The sequence below is a fragment of the Ovis canadensis genome, chromosome 24, assembly GCF_042477335.2.
Source record: "Ovis canadensis isolate MfBH-ARS-UI-01 breed Bighorn chromosome 24, ARS-UI_OviCan_v2, whole genome shotgun sequence".
In the NCBI taxonomy this organism is placed as follows: domain Eukaryota; kingdom Metazoa; phylum Chordata; class Mammalia; order Artiodactyla; family Bovidae; genus Ovis; species Ovis canadensis.
This window is the reverse complement of record NC_091268.1, coordinates 5,200,786-5,218,375: the sequence shown is the minus strand read 5'-3', so window position 1 is coordinate 5,218,375 and position 17,590 is coordinate 5,200,786.

Below are 17,590 nucleotides of genomic sequence, written 5' to 3'. Positions count from 1 at the left end.
TCGTGGGAAAGACTCGAGGGAAAACCATAGATCCCTTGATCCACGCGTCGGAATGCGTGACACTGCTGCTACCGCTCTGGAGGAAAGCGCAAGTGCTTGCCCGCATTCGAGACGAGGACTGACTCCCCTGGGGAGACTCCAGAAGTACCCCAAGATCCATGTCAGCACTGGAGAGGAATCCTCAGGTTCCGGCCCCGATTCCACACAAGGTCTTAGGCCCCGGCATCGACGGGAGAGGAATCCCGAGAGGCCCCCGAGGAACTCGCATGGGGACTGGCCTTTCCTGAGGCCACCTGAGCGGGTCCCCGAGGTCCCCGTCGTACGTCGAGAGCACCTGCTGCAACTCGAGAAAATCCAGGAGGTTTTGCCCTCCAGGCGAGATGAGGCCCATTTCCGCTGAGGCTTATCTAGGCTAATCACATCTAACCAATGGAAGTTCCAAAGGGTCCTTCACACCCTTACTGCAAGTCAAGAAGTTCCCCGACATAGCCGCCTCCACTCGAGAGGAAGCACGAGGTTCCCGCACACATCCAGGGGAGCCCCGTTTCCGCCTCCTAGCTCGAGTTGAGGGATCCTTTCCCTGTTTCGTAGGGAAAGAATTCCCGGCGTTCCCGTCGCATCTCAAGAGGAGGCGCTCTCCACAGGAAAGGCGAGAGGAACTCCACGGTCGTGCCACGATTCCAAGAGTCCCCCAGATGTGTCAGTCCATTCCAGAGGAAACTGTTTCCCTGCACTGCCTTGACGTTCAAGCCTAGGATCGACTCCAACCACGTGTGCACGTGGGAGAGCCCTGTGGGACAGCCCTGTGGGAAAGCCTCGTGGGAAAGCCTCGTGGGAAAGACTCGAGGGAAAACCATAGATCCCTTGATCCACGCGGCGGAATGCGTGACACTGCTGCTACCGCTCTGGAGAAAAGCGCAAGTGCATGCCCGCATTCGAGACGAGGACTGACTCCCCTGGGGAGACTCCAGAACTACCCCAAGATCCATGTCAGCACTGGAGAGGAATCCTCAGGTTCCGGCCCCGTCTCCGCACAAGGTCTTAGGCCCCGGCATCGACGGGAGAGGAATCCCGAGAGGCCCCCGAGGAACTCGCATGGGGACTGGCCTTTCCTGAGGCCACCAGAGCGGGTCCCCGAGGTCCCCGTCGTAAGTCGAGAGCACCTGCCGCAACTCGAGAAAATCCAGGAGGTTTTGCCCTCCAGGCGAGATGAGGCCCATTTCCGCTGAGGCTTCTCGAGGCTAATCACATCTAACCACTGGAACTTCCAAAGGGTCCTTCACACCCTTGCTGCAACTCAAGAAGTTCCCCGACATATCCGTCTCCACTCGAGAGGAAGCACGTGGGGTCCCGCACACATCCAGGGGAGCCCCGTTTCTGCCTCCTAGCCCGAGTTGAGGGATCCTATCCCTTTTTCGTAGGGAAAGAATTCCCGGCGTTCCCGTCGCATCTCAAGAGGAGGCGCTCTCCACAGGAAAGGCGAGAGGAACTCCAGGGTCGTGCCACCATTCCAAGAGTCCGCCAGATGTGTCAGTCCATTCCAGAGGAACCTGTTTTTCCTGCACTGCCTTGACGTTCAAGCCTAGGATCGACTCCCACCACGTGTGCACGTCGGACAGCCCTGTGGGAAAGCCTCGTGGGAAAGCCTCGTGGGAAAGACTCGAGCGAAAACCATACATCCTTTGATCCACGGGGCAGACTGCGTGACACTGCTGCTACCCCTCTGGAGGAAAGCGCAAGTATATGCCAGCATTCGAGACGAGGACTGACTCCCCTGGGGAGACTCCAGAAGTACCCCAAGATCCATGTCAGCACTGGAGAGGAATCCTCAGGTTCCGACCCTGACTCCACACAAGGTCTTAGGCCCCGGCATCAACGGGAGAGGAATCCCGAGAGGCCCCCGAGGAACTCGCATGGGGACTGGCCTTTCCTAAGGCCACCAGAGAGGGGCCCTGAGGTCCCCGTCGTAAGTCGAGAGCACCTGCCGCAACTCGAGAAAATCCAGGAGGTTTTGCCCTCCAGGCGAGATGAGGCCCATTTCCGCTGAGGTTTCTCGAGGCTAATCACATCTAACCACTGGAACTTCCAAAGGGTCCTTCACACTCTTGCCTCAACTCAAGAAGTTCCCTGACACACCCGTCTCCACTCGAGGGGAAGCACGAGGGTCCCGCACACATACAGGGGAGCCCCGTTTCCGCCTCCTAGCTCGAGATGAGGGATCCTTTCCCTGTTTCGTAGGGAAAGAATTCCCGGCGTTCCCGTCACATCTCAAGAGGAGGCGCTCTCCACAGGAAAGGCGAGACGAACTCCAGGGTCATGCCACCATTCCAAGAGTCCCCCAGATGTGTCAGTCCATTCCAGAGGAACCTGTTTTCCCCGCACTGCCTTGACGTTCAAGCCGAGGATCGACTCCCACCACGTGTGCACCTGGGACAGCCCTGTGGGAAAGCCTCGTGGGAAAGCCTCGAGGGAAAGCCATAGATCCCTTGATCCACGCGGCGGAATTCGTGACACTGCTGCTACCGCTCTGGAGGAAAGCGCAAGTGCATGCCCGCATTCGAGACGAGGACTGACTCCCCTGGGGAGACTCCAGAATTACCCCAAGATCCATGTCAGCACTGGAGAGGAATCCTCAGGTTCAGGCCCCGACTCCACACAAGGTCTTAGGCCCCGGCATCGATGGGAGAGGAATCCCGAGAGGCCCCCGAGGAACTCGCATGGGACCTGGCCTTTTCTGAGGCCACCAGAGCGTGTCCCTCTTGTCCCCGTCGAAAGTCGAGAGCACCATCGCAACTGGAGAAAATCCAGGAGGTTTTGCCCTCCAGGCGAGATGAGGCCCATTTCCGCTGAGGCTTCTCGAGGCTAATCACATCTAACCACTGGAACTTCCAAAGGGTCCTTCACACCCTTGCTGCAACTCAAGAAGTTCCCCGACATACCCGTCTCCACTCGAGAGGAAGCAAGAAGGTCCCGCACACATCCAGGGGAGACCCGTTTCCGCCTCCTAGCTCGAGATGAGGGATCCTTTCCCTGTTTCGTAGGGAAAGAATTCCCGGCGTCCCCGTCGAATCTAAAGAGGAGGCGCTCTCCACAGGAAAGGCGAGAGGAACTCCAGGGTCGTGCCACCATTTCAAGAGTCTCCCAGATTTGTCAGTCCATTCCAGAGGAACCTGTTTTCCCTGCACTGCCTCGACGTTCATGCCGGGTATCGACTTCCACCACGGTGGCACGTGGGACAGCCCTGAGGGAAAGCCTCGTGAGAAAGCCTCGAGGGAAAGCCATAGATCCGGTGATCCACGCGGAGGAATGCGTGACACTGCTGTTACCGCTCTGGTGGAAAGCGGAATTGCATGCCCGCATTCGAGACGAGGACTGACTCCCCTGGGGAGACTCCAGAAGTACCCCAAGATCCATGTCAGCACTGGAGAGGAATCCTCAGTTTCCGGCCCCGACTCCACACAATGTCTTAGTCCCCGGCATCGACGGGAGAGGAATCCCGAGAAGCCCCCGAGGAACTCGCATGGGGACTGGCCTTTCCTGAGGCCACCAGAGAGGGTCCCTGAAGTCCCCGTCTTAAGTCGACAGCATCTGCCCCAACTCGAGAAAATCCAGGAGGTTTTGCCCTCCAGGCGAGATGAGGCCCATTTCCGCTGAGGCTTCTCGAGGCCAATCACATCTAACCACTGGAACTTCCAAAGGGTCCTTCACACCTTTGCCGCAACTCAAGAAGTTCCCCGACATACCCGTCTCCACTCGAGAGGAATCACGAGGGTCCCGCACAGATCCTAGGGAGCCCCGTTTCCACCTCCTAGCTCGAGATGAGGGATCCTTTCCCTGTTTCGTAGGGAAAGAATTCCCGGCGTTCCCGTCGCATCTCAAGAGGAGGCGCTCTCCACAGGAAAGGCGAGAGGAACTCCAGGGTCGTGCCACTATTCCAAGAGTCCTCCAGATGTGTCAGTCCATTCCAGATTTACGTATTTTCCCTGCACTGCCTCGACGTTCATGCCGAGGATCGACTCCCACCACGGTGGCACGTGGGACAGCCCTGTGGGAAAGCCTCGTGGGAAAGCCTCGTGGGAAAGACTCGAGGGAAAACCATAGATCCTTTGATCCACGCGGCGGTCTGCGTGACACTGCTCCTACCGCTCTGGAGGAAAGCGCAGGTGCATGCCCGCATTCGAGACGAGGACTGACTCCCTTGGGGAAACTCCAGAAGTACCCCAAGATCCATGTCAGCACTGGAGAGGAATCCTCAGGTTCCGGCCCCGACTCCACACAAGGTCTTAGGCCCCGGCATCGACGGGAGAGGAATCCCGAGAGGCCCCCGAGGAACTCGCATGGGGACTGGCCTTTCCTGAGGCCACCAGAGCGGGTCCCCGACGTCCCCATCGTAAGTCGAGAGCACCTGCCGCAACTCGAGAAAATCCAGGAGGTTTTGCCCTCCAGGCGAGATGAGGCCCATTTCCGCTGAGGCTTCTCGAGGCTAATCACATCTAACCACTGAAACTTCCAAAGGGTACTTCACACCCTTGCTGCAACTCAAGAAGTTCCCCGACATAACCGTATCCACTCGAGAGAAAGCACAAGGGTCCCGCACACATCCAGGGGAGCCCCGTTTCCGCCTCCTAGCTCGAGATGAGGGATTCTTTCCCTGTTTCGTAGGGAAAGAATTCCCGGCGTTCCCGTCGCATCTCAAGAGGAGGCGCTCTCCACAGGAAAGGCGAGAGGAACTCCAGGGTCGTGCCACCATTCCAAGAGTCCCCCAGATGTGTCAGTCCATTCCAGAGGAACCTGTTTTCCCTGCACTGCCTTGACGTTCAAGCCGAGGATCGACTCCCACCACGTGTGCACGTGGGACAGCCCTGTGGGAAAGCCTCGTGGGACAGCCCTGTGGGATAGCCTCGTGGGAAAGACTCCAGGGAAAACCATAGATCCTTTGATCCACGCGGCGGACTGCGTGACACTGCTGCTACCGCTCTGGAGGAAAGCGCAAGTGCATGCCCGCATTCGAGACGAGGACTGACTCCCCTGGGGAGACTCCAGAAGTACCCCAAGATCCATGTCAGCACTGGAGAGGAATCCTCAGGTTCCGGCCCCGACTCCACACAAGGTCTTAGGCCCCGGCATCGACGGGAGAGGAATCCCGAGAGGCCCCCGAGGAACTCGCATGGGGACTGGCCTTTCCTGAGGCCACCAGAGCGGGTCCCTGAGGTCCTCGTCGTAAGTCGAGAACACCTGCCGCAACTCGAGAAAATCTAGGAGGTTTTGCCCTCCAGGCGAGATGAGGCCCATTTCCGCGGAGGCTTCTCGAGGCTAATCACGTCTAACCACTGGAACTTCCAAATGGTCCTTCACACCCTTGCTGCAACTCAAGAAGTTCCCCGACATACCCGTCTCCACTCGAGAGGAAGCAAGAGGGTCCCGCACACATCCAGGGGAGCCCCGTTTCCGCCTCCTAGCTCGAGATGAGGGATCCTTTCCCTGTTTCGTAGGGAAAGAATTCCCGGTATTCCCGTCCCATCTCAAGAGGAGGCGCTCTCCACAGGAAAGGCGAGAGGAACTCCAGGGTCGTGCCACCATTCCAAGAGTCCCCCAGATGTGTCAGTCCATTCCAGAGGAACCTGTTTTCTCTGCACTGCCTCGACGTTCAAGCCGAGGATCGACTGCCCCCAAGGTGGCACGTGGGACAGCCCTGTGGGAAAACCTCGTGGGAAAGCCTCGAGGGAAAGCCATAGATCCCTTGATCCACGCTGCGGAATTCGGGACACTGCTGCTACCGCTCTGGAGGAAAGCGCAAGTGCATGCCCGCATTCGAGACGAGGACTGACTCCCCTCGGGAGCTTCCAGAAGTACCCCAAGATCCATGTCAGAACTGGAGAGGAATCCTCAGGTTCCGGCCCCGACTCCACACAAGGTCTTAGGCCCCGGTATGGACGGGAGAGGAATCCCGAGAGGCCCCCGAGGAACTCGCATGGGAACTGGCCTTTTCTGAGGCCACCAGAGCGTGTCCCTCTTGTCCCCGTCGTAAGTCGAGAGCACCAGCCGCAACTCGAGAAAATCCAGGAGGTTTTGCCCTCCAGGCGAGATGAGGCCCATTTCCGCTGAGGCTTCTCGAGGCTAATTACATCTAACCACTGGAACTTCCAAAGGGTCCTTCACACCCTTGCTGCATCTCAAGAAGTTCCACGACATACCCGTCTATACGCGAGAGGAAGCACGAGGGTCCCGAACACATCAAGGGTAGCCCCGTTTCCGCCTCCTAGCTCGAGATGAGGGATCCTTTCCCTGTTTCGTAGGGAAAGAATTCCCGGCGTTCCCGTCACATCTCAAGAGGAGGCGCTCTCCACAGGAAATGCGATAGGAACTCCAGGGTCGTGCCACCATTCCAAGAGTCTCCCAGATGTGTCAGTCCATTCCAGAGGAACCTGTTTTCCCTGCACTGCCTCGACGTTCATGCCGGGTATCGACTTCCACCACGGTGGCACGTGGGACAGCCCTGAGGGAAAGCCTCGTGGGAAAGCCTCGAGGGAAAGCCATAGATCCGGTGATCCACGCGGAGGAATGCATGACACTGCTACTACCGCTATGGAGGAAAGCGCAAGTGCATGCCCGCATTCGAGACGAGGACTGACTCCCCTGGGGAGACTCCAGAAGTACCCCAAGATCCATGTCAGCACTGGAGAGGAATCCTCAGGTTCCGGCCCCGACTCCACACAAGGTCTTAGGCCCCGGCATCGACGGGAGAGGAATCCCGAGAGGCCCCCGAGGAACTCGCATGGGGACTGGCCTTTCCTGAGGCCACCAGAGCGGGTCCCTGAGGTCCTCGTCGTAAGTCGAGAACACCTGCCGCAACTCGAGAAAATCTAGGAGGTTTTGCCCTCCAGGCGAGATGAGGCCCATTTCCGCGGAGGCTTCTCGAGGCTAATCACGTCTAACCACTGGAACTTCCAAATGGTCCTTCACACCCTTGCTGCAACTAAAGAAGTTCCCCGACTTACCCGTCCCCACTCGAGAGGAATAACGAGGGTCCCGCACAGATCCAGGGCAGCCCCGTTTCCACCTCCTAGCTCGAGATGAGGGATCCTTTCCCTGTTTCGTAGGGAAAGAATTCCCGGCGTTCCCGTCGCATCTCAAGAGGAGGCGCTCTCCACAGGAAAGGCGATAGGAACTCCAGGGTCGTGCCACCATTCCAAGAGTCCCCCAGATGTGTCAGTCCATTCCAGAGGAACCTTTTTTCCCTGCACTGCCTTGACGTTGAAGCCGAGGATCGACTCCCACCACGTGCGCACGTGGGACAGCCCTGTGGGAAAGCCTCATGGGAAAGCCTCGTGGGAAAGACTCGAGGGAAAACCATAGATCCTTTGATTCACGCGGCGGACTGCGTGACACTACTGCTACCGCTCTGGAGGAAAGCGGAAGTGCATGCCAGCATTCGAGACGAGGACTGACTCCCCTCGGGAGACTCCAGGAATACCCCAAGATCCATGTCAGCGCTGGGGAGGAATCCTCAGGTTCCGGCCCCGACCCCACACAAGGTCTTAGGCCCCGTCATCGACGGGAGAGGAATCCCGAGAGGCCCCCGAGGAACTCGCATGGGGACTGGCCTTTCCTGAGGCCACCAGAGCGGGTCCTTGAGGTCCCCGTCATAAGTCGAGAGCACCTGCCGCAACTCGAGAAAATCCACGAGGTTTTGCCCTCCAGGCGAGATGAGGCCCATTTCCGCTGAGGCTACTCGAGGCTAATCACATCTAACAACTGGAAATTCCAAAGGGTCCTTCACACCCTTGCTGCAACTCAAGAAGTTCCCCGACATAGACATACCCGTCTCCACTCGAGAGGAAGCACGAGGGTCCCACAAACATCCAGGGGAGCCCTGCCTCCGCCACCTAGCTCGAGATGAGGGATCCTTTCCCTGTTTCTTAGGGAAAGAATTCCCGGCGTTCCCGTCGCATCTCAAAAGGAGGCGCTCTCCACAGGAAAGGCGAGAGGAACTCCAGGGTCGTGCCACCATTCCAAGAGTCCCCCAGATGTGTCAGTCCATTCCAGAGGAACCTGTTTTCCCTGCACTGCCTTGACGTTCAAGCCGAGGATCGACTGCCCCCACGGTGGCACGTGGGACAGCCCTGTGGGAAAACCTCGTGGGAAAGCCTCGAGGGAAAGCCATAGATCCCTTGATCCACGCTGCGGAATTCGTGACACTGCTGCTACCGCTCTGGAGGAAAGCGCAAGTGCATGCCCGTATTCGAGACGAGGACTGACTCCCCTCGGGAGCTTCCAGAAGTACCCCAAGATCCATGTCAGCACTGGAGAGGAATCCTCAGGTTCCGGCCCCGACTCCACACAAGGTCTTAGGCCCCGGCATCGACGGGAGAGGAATCCCGAGGGGCCCCCGAGGAACTCGCATGGGAACTGGCCTTTTCTGAGGCCACCAGAGCGTGTCCCACTTGTCCCCGTCGTAAGTCGAGAGCACCAGCCGCAACTAGAGAAAATCCAGGAGGTTTTGCCCTCCAGGCGAGATGAGGCCCATTTCCGCTGAGGCTTCTCGAGGCTAATCACATCTAACCACTGGAACTTCCAAAGGGTCCTTCACACCCTTGCTGCAACTCAAGAAGTTCCCCGACATACACGTCTATACGCGAGAGGAAGCACGAGGGTCCCGAACACATCAAGGGTAGCCCAGTTTCCGCCTCCTAGCTCGAGATGAGGGATCCTTTCCCTGTTTCGTAGGGAAAGAATTCCCGGCGTTTCCGTCGCATCTCAAGAGGAGGCGCTCTCCACAGGAAAGGCGAGAGGAAATCCAGGGTCGTGCCGCCATTGCAAGAGTCCCCCAGATGTGTCAGTCCATTCCAGAGGAACCTGTTTTCCCTGTACTGCCTTGACGTTCAAGCCGAGGATCGACTCCCACCACGTGTGCACGTGGGACAGCCCTGTGGGAAAGCCTCGTGGGAAAGACTCTAGGGAAAACCGTAGAATCTTTGATCCACGCGGCGGAATGCGTGACACTGCTGCTACCGCTGTGGAGGAAAGCGCAAGTGCATGCCCGCATTCGAGACGAGGACTGACTCCCCTGGGGAGACTCCAGAAGTACCCCAAGATCCATGTCAGCACTGGAGAGGAATCCTCAGGTTCCGACCCTGACTCCACACAAGGTCTTAGGCCCCGGCATCAACGGGAGAGGAATCCCGAGAGGCCCCCGAGGAACTCGCATGGGGACTGGCCTTTCCTAAGGCCACCAGAGAGGGGCCCTGAGGTCCCCGTCGTAAGTCGAGAGCACCTGCCGCAACTCGAGAAAATCCAGGAGGTTTTGCCCTCCAGGCGAGATGAGGCCCATTTCCGCTGAGGTTTCTCGAGGCTAATCACATCTAACCACTGGAACTTCCAAAGGGTCCTTCACACTCTTGCCTCAACTCAAGAAGTTCCCTGACACACCCGTCTCCACTCGAGGGGAAGCACGAGGGTCCCGCACACATACAGGGGAGCCCCGTTTCCGCCTCCTAGCTCGAGATGAGGGATCCTTTCCCTGTTTCGTAGGGAAAGAATTCCCGGTGTTCCCGTCACATCTCAAGAGGAGGCGCTCTCCACAGGAAAGGCGAGAGGAACTCCAGGGTCGTGCCACTATTCCAAGAGTCCTCCAGATGTGTCAGTCCATTCCAGATTTACGTATTTTCCCTGCACTGCCTCGACGTTCATGCCGAGGATCGACTCCCACCACGGTGGCACGTGGGACAGCCCTGTGGGAAAGCCTCGTGGGAAAGCCTCGTGGGAAAGACTCGAGGGAAAACCATAGATCCTTTGATCCACGCGGCGGTCTGCGTGACACTGCTCCTACCGCTCTGGAGGAAAGCGCAGGTGCATGCCCGCATTCGAGACGAGGACTGACTCCCTTGGGGAAACTCCAGAAGTACCCCAAGATCCATGTCAGCACTGGAGAGGAATCCTCAGGTTCCGGCCCCGACTCCACACAAGGTCTTAGGCCCCGGCATCGACGGGAGAGGAATCCCGAGAGGCCCCCGAGGAACTCGCATGGGGACTGGCCTTTCCTGAGGCCACCAGAGCGGGTCCCCGACGTCCCCATCGTAAGTCGAGAGCACCTGCCGCAACTCGAGAAAATCCAGGAGGTTTTGCCCTCCAGGCGAGATGAGGCCCATTTCCGCTGAGGCTTCTCGAGGCTAATCACATCTAACCACTGAAACTTCCAAAGGGTACTTCACACCCTTGCTGCAACTCAAGAAGTTCCCCGACATAACCGTATCCACTCGAGAGAAAGCACAAGGGTCCCGCACACATCCAGGGGAGCCCCGTTTCCGCCTCCTAGCTCGAGATGAGGGATTCTTTCCCTGTTTCGTAGGGAAAGAATTCCCGGCGTTCCCGTCGCATCTCAAGAGGAGGCGCTCTCCACAGGAAAGGCGAGAGGAACTCCAGGGTCGTGCCACCATTCCAAGAGTCCCCCAGATGTGTCAGTCCATTCCAGAGGAACCTGTTTTCCCTGCACTGCCTTGACGTTCAAGCCGAGGATCGACTCCCACCACGTGTGCACGTGGGACAGCCCTGTGGGAAAGCCTCGTGGGACAGCCCTGTGGGATAGCCTCGTGGGAAAGACTCCAGGGAAAACCATAGATCCTTTGATCCACGCGGCGGACTGCGTGACACTGCTGCTACCGCTCTGGAGGAAAGCGCAAGTGCATGCCCGCATTCGAGACGAGGACTGACTCCCCTGGGGAGACTCCAGAAGTACCCCAAGATCCATGTCAGCACTGGAGAGGAATCCTCAGGTTCCGGCCCCGACTCCACACAAGGTCTTAGGCCCCGGCATCGACGGGAGAGGAATCCCGAGAGGCCCCCGAGGAACTCGCATGGGGACTGGCCTTTCCTGAGGCCACCAGAGCGGGTCCCTGAGGTCCTCGTCGTAAGTCGAGAACACCTGCCGCAACTCGAGAAAATCTAGGAGGTTTTGCCCTCCAGGCGAGATGAGGCCCATTTCCGCGGAGGCTTCTCGAGGCTAATCACGTCTAACCACTGGAACTTCCAAATGGTCCTTCACACCCTTGCTGCAACTCAAGAAGTTCCCCGACATACCCGTCTCCACTCGAGAGGAAGCAAGAGGGTCCCGCACACATCCAGGGGAGCCCCGTTTCCGCCTCCTAGCTCGAGATGAGGGATCCTTTCCCTGTTTCGTAGGGAAAGAATTCCCGGTATTCCCGTCCCATCTCAAGAGGAGGCGCTCTCCACAGGAAAGGCGAGAGGAACTCCAGGGTCGTGCCACCATTCCAAGAGTCCCCCAGATGTGTCAGTCCATTCCAGAGGAACCTGTTTTCTCTGCACTGCCTTGACGTTCAAGCCGAGGATCGACTGCCCCCAAGGTGGCACGTGGGACAGCCCTGTGGGAAAACCTCGTGGGAAAGCCTCGAGGGAAAGCCATAGATCCCTTGATCCACGCTGCGGAATTCGGGACACTGCTGCTACCGCTCTGGAGGAAAGCGCAAGTGCATGCCCGCATTCGAGACGAGGACTGACTCCCCTCGGGAGCTTCCAGAAGTACCCCAAGATCCATGTCAGAACTGGAGAGGAATCCTCAGGTTCCGGCCCCGACTCCACACAAGGTCTTAGGCCCCGGTATGGACGGGAGAGGAATCCCGAGAGGCCCCCGAGGAACTCGCATGGGAACTGGCCTTTTCTGAGGCCACCAGAGCGTGTCCCTCTTGTCCCCGTCGTAAGTCGAGAGCACCAGCCGCAACTCGAGAAAATCCAGGAGGTTTTGCCCTCCAGGCGAGATGAGGCCCATTTCCGCTGAGGCTTCTCGAGGCTAATTACATCTAACCACTGGAACTTCCAAAGGGTCCTTCACACCCTTGCTGCAACTCAAGAAGTTCCACGACATACCCGTCTATACGCGAGAGGAAGCACGAGGGTCCCGAACACATCAAGGGTAGCCCCGTTTCCGCCTCCTAGCTCGAGATGAGGGATCCTTTCCCTGTTTCGTAGGGAAAGAATTCCCGGCGTTCCCGTCACATCTCAAGAGGAGGCGCTCTCCACAGGAAATGCGATAGGAACTCCAGGGTCGTGCCACCATTCCAAGAGTCTCCCAGATGTGTCAGTCCATTCCAGAGGAACCTGTTTTCCCTGCACTGCCTCGACGTTCATGCCGGGTATCGACTTCCACCACGGTGGCACGTGGGACAGCCCTGAGGGAAAGCCTCGTGGGAAAGCCTCGAGGGAAAGCCATAGATCCGGTGATCCACGCGGAGGAATGCATGACACTGCTACTACCGCTATGGAGGAAAGCGCAAGTGCATGCCCGCATTCGAGACGAGGACTGACTCCCCTGGGGAGACTCCAGAAGTACCCCAAGATCCATGTCAGCACTGGAGAGGAATCCTCAGGTTCCGGCCCCGACTCCACACAAGGTCTTAGGCCCCGGCATCGACGGGAGAGGAATCCCGAGAGGCCCCCGAGGAACTCGCATGGGGACTGGCCTTTCCTGAGGCCACCAGAGCGGGTCCCTGAGGTCCTCGTCGTAAGTCGAGAACACCTGCCGCAACTCGAGAAAATCTAGGAGGTTTTGCCCTCCAGGCGAGATGAGGCCCATTTCCGCGGAGGCTTCTCGAGGCTAATCACGTCTAACCACTGGAACTTCCAAATGGTCCTTCACACCCTTGCTGCAACTAAAGAAGTTCCCCGACTTACCCGTCCCCACTCGAGAGGAATAACGAGGGTCCCGCACAGATCCAGGGCAGCCCCGTTTCCACCTCCTAGCTCGAGATGAGGGATCCTTTCCCTGTTTCGTAGGGAAAGAATTCCCGGCGTTCCCGTCGCATCTCAAGAGGAGGCGCTCTCCACAGGAAAGGCGATAGGAACTCCAGGGTCGTGCCACCATTCCAAGAGTCCCCCAGATGTGTCAGTCCATTCCAGAGGAACCTTTTTTCCCTGCACTGCCTTGACGTTGAAGCCGAGGATCGACTCCCACCACGTGCGCACGTGGGACAGCCCTGTGGGAAAGCCTCATGGGAAAGCCTCGTGGGAAAGAATCGAGGGAAAACCATAGATCCTTTGATTCACGCGGCGGACTGCGTGACACTACTGCTACCGCTCTGGAGGAAAGCGGAAGTGCATGCCAGCATTCGAGACGAGGACTGACTCCCCTCGGGAGACTCCAGGAATACCCCAAGATCCATGTCAGCGCTGGGGAGGAATCCTCAGGTTCCGGCCCCGACCCCACACAAGGTCTTAGGCCCCGTCATCGACGGGAGAGGAATCCCGAGAGGCCCCCGAGGAACTCGCATGGGGACTGGCCTTTCCTGAGGCCACCAGAGCGGGTCCTTGAGGTCCCCGTCATAAGTCGAGAGCACCTGCCGCAACTCGAGAAAATCCAGGAGGTTTTGCCCTCCAGGCGAGATGAGGCCCATTTCCGCTGAGGCTACTCGAGGCTAATCACATCTAACAACTGGAAATTCCAAAGGGTCCTTCACACCCTTGCTGCAACTCAAGAAGTTCCCCGACATAGACATACCCGTCTCCACTCGAGAGGAAGCACGAGGGTCCCACAAACATCCAGGGGAGCCCTGCCTCCGCCACCTAGCTCGAGATGAGGGATCCTTTCCCTGTTTCGTAGGGAAAGAATTCCCGGCGTTCCCGTCGCATCTCAAAAGGAGGCGCTCTCCACAGGAAAGGCGAGAGGAACTCCAGGGTCGTGCCACCATTCCAAGAGTCCCCCAGATGTGTCAGTCCATTCCAGAGGAACCTGTTTTCCCTGCACTGCCTTGACGTTCAAGCCGAGGATCGACTGCCCCCACGGTGGCACGTGGGACAGCCCTGTGGGAAAACCTCGTGGGAAAGCCTCGAGGGAAAGCCATAGATCCCTTGATCCACGCTGCGGAATTCGTGACACTGCTGCTACCGCTCTGGAGGAAAGCGCAAGTGCATGCCCGTATTCGAGACGAGGACTGACTCCCCTCGGGAGCTTCCAGAAGTACCCCAAGATCCATGTCAGCACTGGAGAGGAATCCTCAGGTTCCGGCCCCGACTCCACACAAGGTCTTAGGCCCCGGCATCGACGGGAGAGGAATCCCGAGGGGCCCCCGAGGAACTCGCATGGGAACTGGCCTTTTCTGAGGCCACCAGAGCGTGTCCCACTTGTCCCCGTCGTAAGTCGAGAGCACCAGCCGCAACTAGAGAAAATCCAGGAGGTTTTGCCCTCCAGGCGAGATGAGGCCCATTTCCGCTGAGGCTTCTCGAGGCTAATCACATCTAACCACTGGAACTTCCAAAGGGTCCTTCACACCCTTGCTGCAACTCAAGAAGTTCCCCGACATACACGTCTATACGCGAGAGGAAGCACGAGGGTCCCGAACACATCAAGGGTAGCCCAGTTTCCGCCTCCTAGCTCGAGATGAGGGATCCTTTCCCTGTTTCGTAGGGAAAGAATTCCCGGCGTTTCCGTCGCATCTCAAGAGGAGGCGCTCTCCACAGGAAAGGCGAGAGGAAATCCAGGGTCGTGCCGCCATTGCAAGAGTCCCCCAGATGTGTCAGTCCATTCCAGAGGAACCTGTTTTCCCTGTACTGCCTTGACGTTCAAGCCGAGGATCGACTCCCACCACGTGTGCACGTGGGACAGCCCTGTGGGAAAGCCTCGTGGGAAAGACTCTAGGGAAAACCGTAGAATCTTTGATCCACGCGGCGGAATGCGTGACACTGCTGCTACCGCTGTGGAGGAAAGCGCAAGTGCATGCCCGCATTCGAGACGAGGACTGACTCCCCTGGGGTGACTCCAGAAGTATCCCAAGATCCATGTCAGCACTGGAGAGGAATCCTCAGGTTCCGGCCCCGGCTCCACACAAGGTCTTAGGCCCCGTCATCGACGGGAGAGGAATCCCGAGAGGCCCCCGAGGAACTCGCATGGGGACTGGCCTTATCTGAGGCCACCAGAGCGGGTCCCTGAGGTCCCCGTCGTAAGTCGAGAGCACCTGCCGCAACTCGAGAAAATCCAGGAGGTTTTGCCCTCCAGGCGAGATGAGGCCCATTTCCGCTGCGGCTTCTCGAGGCTAATCACATCTAACCACTGGAACTTCCAAAGGGTCCTTCACACCCTTGCTGCAACTCAAGACGTTCCCCGACATACCCGTCTCCACTCGATAGGAAGCACGAGGGTCCCGCACACATCCAGGGGAGCCCCGTTTCCGCCTCCTAGCTCGAGATGAGGGATCCTTTCCCTGTTTCGTAGGGAAAGAATTCCCGGCGTTCCCGTCACATCTCAAGAGGAGGCGCTCTCCACAGGAAATGCGATAGGAACTCCAGGGTCGTGCCACCATTCCAAGAGTCTCCCAGATGTGTCAGTCCATTCCAGAGGAACCTGTTTTCCCTGCACTGCCTGGACGTTCAAGCCGAGGATCGACTGCCCCCACGGTGGCACGTGGCACAGCCCTGTGGGAAAACCTCGTTGGGAAGCCTCGAGGGAAAGCCGTAGATCCCTTGATCCACGCTGCGGAATTCGTGACACTGCTGCTACCGCTCTGGAGGAAAGCGCAAGTGCATGCCCGCATTCGAGACGAGGACTGACTCCCCTGGGGAGCCTCCAGAAGTACCCCAAGATCCATGTCAGCACTGGAGAGGAATCCTCAGGTTCCGGCCCCGACTCCACACAAGGTCTTAGGCCCCGGCATCGATGGGATAGGAATCCCGAGAGGCCCCCGAGGAACTCGCATGGGGACTGGCCTTTTCTGAGGCCACCAGAGCGTGTCCCTCTTGTCCCCGTCGTAAGTCGAGAGCACCTGCCGCAACTCGAGAAAATCCAGGAGGTTTTGCCCTCCAGGCGAGATGAGGCCCATTTCCGCTGAGGCTTCTCGAGGCTAATCACATCTAACCACTGAAACTTCCAAAGGGTACTTCACACCCTTGCTGCAACTCAAGAAGTTCCCCGACATACCCGTATCCACTCGACAGGAAGCACAAGGGTCCCGAACACATCCAGGGGAGCCCCGTTTCCGCCTCCTAGCTCGAGATGAGGGATCCTTTCCCTGTTTCGTAGGGAAAGATTTCCCGGCGTTCCCGTCGCATCTCAAGAGGAGGCGCTCTCCACAGGAAGGCGAGACGAACTCCAGGGTCGTGCCACCATTCCTAGAGTCTCCCAGATGTGTCAATCCATTCCAGAGGAACCTGTTTTCCCTGCACTGCCTTGGCGTTCAAGCCGAGATTCGACTCCCACCACGTGTGCTCGTGGGACAGCCCTGTGGGAAAGCCTCGTGGGAAAGACTCGAGGGAAAACCATAGATCCTTTGATCCACGCGGCGGACTGCGTGACACTGCTGCTACCGCTCTAGAGGAAAGTGCAAGTGCATGCCCGCATTCGAGACGAGGACTGGCTCCCCTGGGGAGACTCCAGAAGTACCCCAAGATCCATGTCAGCACTGGGTAGGAAGCCTCAGGTTCCGGCCCCGACTCCACACAAGGACTTAGGCCCCGGCATCGACGGGAGAGGAATCCCGAGAGGCCCCCGAGGAACTCGCATGGGCACTGGCCTTTCCTGAGGCCACCAGAGCGGGTCCCTGAGGTCCCCGTCGTAAGTGGAGAGCACCTGCCGCATCTCGAGAAAATCCAGCAGGTTTTGCCCTCCAGGCGAGATGAGGCCCATTTCCGCTGAGGCTTCTCGAGGCTAATCACATCTAACCAATGGAAGTTCCAAAGGGTCCTTCACACCCTTACTGCAAGTCAAGAAGTTCCCCGACATAGCCGCCTCCACTCGAGAGGAAGCACGAGGGTCCCGCACACATCCAGGGGAGCCCCGTTTCCGCCTCCTAGCTCGAGATGAGGGATCCTTTCCCTGTTTCGTAGGGAAAGAATTCCCGGCGTTCCCGTCACATCTCAAGAGGAGGCGCTCTCCACAGGAAAGGCGAGAGGAACTCCATGGTCGTGCCACCATTCCAAGAGTCCCCCAGATGTGTCAGTCCATTCCAGAGGAACCTGTTTTCCCTGCACTGCCTTGACGTTCAAGCCGAGAATCTACTCCCACGACGTGTGCACGTGGTACAGCCCTGTGGGAAAGCCTCGTGGGAAAGCCTCGTGGGAAAGACTCGAGGGAAAACCATAGATCCTTTGATCCACGCGGCGGACTGCGTGACACTGCTGCTACCGCTCTGGAGGAAAGCGCAAGTGCATGCCCGCATTCGAGACGAGGACTGACTCCCCTGGGGAGACTCCAGAAGTACCCCAAGATCCATGTCAGCACTGGAGAGGAATCCTCAGGTTCCGGCCCCGACTCCACACAAGGTCTTAGGCCCCGGCATCGACGGGAGAGGAATCCCGAGAGGCCCCCGAGGAACTCGCATGGGGACTGGCCTTTCCTGAGGCCACCAGAGCGGGTCCTGAGGTCCCCGTCGTAAGTCGAGAGCACCTGCCGCAACTCGAGAAAATCCAGGAGGTTTTGCCCTCCAGGCGAGATGAGGCCCATTTCCGCTGAGGCTTCTCGAGGCCAATCACATCTAACCACTGGAACTTCCAAAGGGTCCTTCACACCCTTGCTGCAACTCAAGAAATTCCCCGACATACCCTTCTCCACTCGAGAGGAAGCACGTGGTTTCCCGCACACATCCAGGGGAGC